Source organism: Alligator sinensis, unplaced genomic scaffold (assembly GCF_000455745.1).
Source record: "Alligator sinensis unplaced genomic scaffold, ASM45574v1 scaffold239_2, whole genome shotgun sequence".
NCBI classification, from domain to species: Eukaryota; Metazoa; Chordata; order Crocodylia; family Alligatoridae; genus Alligator; species Alligator sinensis.
In genome coordinates, this window is record NW_005842279.1 from 67,935 (window position 1) to 70,219 (window position 2,285).

The following is a 2,285-nucleotide window of genomic DNA, read 5'->3' on the forward strand; positions in this document are numbered from 1 at the left end:
TGCAGGGGGTCGGACTCGATGATCTATTGAGGTCCCTTCCGACCCTAGCATCTATGAATCTATACACGTGACAGTCATCACAATGTACACATGACAAAAACGCAATTTGTGTGGCCTAATGGCATCATGCATTACACATGTGCCATTTTGGGGGGGTTTAAAATGACTTTGTATACTTGCAAACTAAACTACATCTGGGTGTAGTTTAGTTTGCAATATTGCAAATTGCAATGATACAGCTGTCAGCTGCCCCTCACCCCACCTCCCCCCGGCACAGTGGGAGAGGAGGGCAGGCTCCACAGAAAACAAGGATTGGGCCTCTGGCCACTTCTGCCTTTAGCAGGCACCTGTTGAAGGCAGAAGTGGCCAGGAGCCCAATCCTTTCTTCTTTTTTTGGCGGAACCTACCCACTTCTCCTGCAGCCAGGAGGCAAGCTGCCAGCAGGCCAAGTGGCCCTTGAGTTGTGGGGGGACTGGTCCACACCTCCAAGATGGCAGCAGCCCCCTAGGGTCACCCAGGCAGGCTGCTAGCAGGCTGGGGGCTCCCCAGCTTGCAAGCAGCACCCAGCTGGATCCAACTCTTCCCCAAGCCCACAGGGGCTTCCAGCACCCCATGTACTGGCCCCACCACCTTCCCACTGCCTGGGACCTGGAAATGGGCTGGCTTGCCCCTGGGGCAGCATGGGGAGGGGGCAAGAGGGTGGCTGGGTATGCTGGTGACTGGAGAAGGCAGTGGGGACAGTGAATAGGGCACTGGAAGCCAGCCAGGCCCACCCAGGCTTCCCGAGCTCTGTGCACCATCCCTGCCACCTTTTCCAGCTGCCAGCACACCCAGCCATCCTCCTGCTGCCTCCCTGTGCTGCCCCAGGGGCAAACCAACCCATTCCCAGGTGATCCCAGGCAGCGAGAAGGTGGGTGGGGACAATTCATGGGGTGCTGGAAGCCCTGGTGGGCTCAGGGAAGAGTTGGATCTGGCCGGGTGCTGCCTGTGAGCTGGGGCAATGCCCAGCCTGCCTGGGTGGCCCACTGCAGAGGAAAGGACCAGGCCCCCTGCAGCTCAGGGACTGCTCAGCTCACTGGAAGCTCATCCCCCCAGCCATGGGAGAGGCAGGCAGGCTCCACAAAAAAAAGGATTGGGCCCTTCACCACTTCTACTTTCAACAGGTAGAAACTTGATCCTTTCTTTTTTTCAGCTGAGCTTGCCCACAGCCGGGGGCGAGCTGCCAGCAAGACAAGTGGCCCCTGAGCTGCAGGGGGCCCCAGTCCCTTCCTTCCATGGTGGTGGCACCAAGCTGGAACAGCACCCGGGCACTAGTAGCCCACTCAGGCAGCCCCAGGGGCTACTGCTGCCACAGAGGGAAGGACTGGGACCCTCCACAGCTCAGGGGCTACTCAGCCCACCATTAGCCCACCACCTAGCCACAAGCAGGCTCTGACTCCAATAAAAAGAAAAAAAAGACCAAAAAAAAAAATAATAATAATAATAATCAGGTCTCTCTTTATAACATGATGGAAAAACTGAAATGGTGAGTTTTAACTAAAAACTCACCATTTCAATTTAGGGGGCATAAAATAAAACTATAGGGATTAAACCCCTATCATGTGTACAAGTGCCCATAAAGCAGTCTCTCAACCTCACACCAGATTCTTTACTACCTCTGCAAACCAAATCCTACCTGCTACGTTCTCACAAACACTTCAGAATTCACACCATACAGAGCCTGCTCCTCCATTTAAAGCTACAACTAAGCGATGGGCTTCGAGAACTCAAACTGGTCAAGCCCAAGTGTAACAGGACCCACCTCAGGGGGTTTCTGTGGTGCCCACTGATGGCCATATGGAACTTTTCCCTTCCACTCTGCTCTTTCTAGGTACCACACTGGCCTCATCTGCCATGACTTTATTGTTAATCGCAAACTCTGGGAGGCTTCCTCCAGAGAAGCAGAATGTGGCCATGGGTATCCTTGCTCTGCTCTACTCAGGCCACCAGCCTCTAAGACCCTTACACAGTTCACTGGGGTTTTGGCAGCCCCTTCCCAGAAGTTGCGGGCTTCTGGGCTCTTGCCCCTCATTTCTTTCACTGGCATATGCTTCTCCCCTAAGCAAAGTCTCAACAGCATCCCTTTCCAGGGCACCCTTTCTGGCCTCCAATCTCCCCTACAGCCATATCCAATTCTCCTGAGTAAAACAGGAATATAGCCAGCATGAAATACAAATTCACTTAGCTTCAGTGTGAGCTCTGTTCCCTACAGAGCTTCCTTCATCCCAGAGTCTGCAACATTCCTG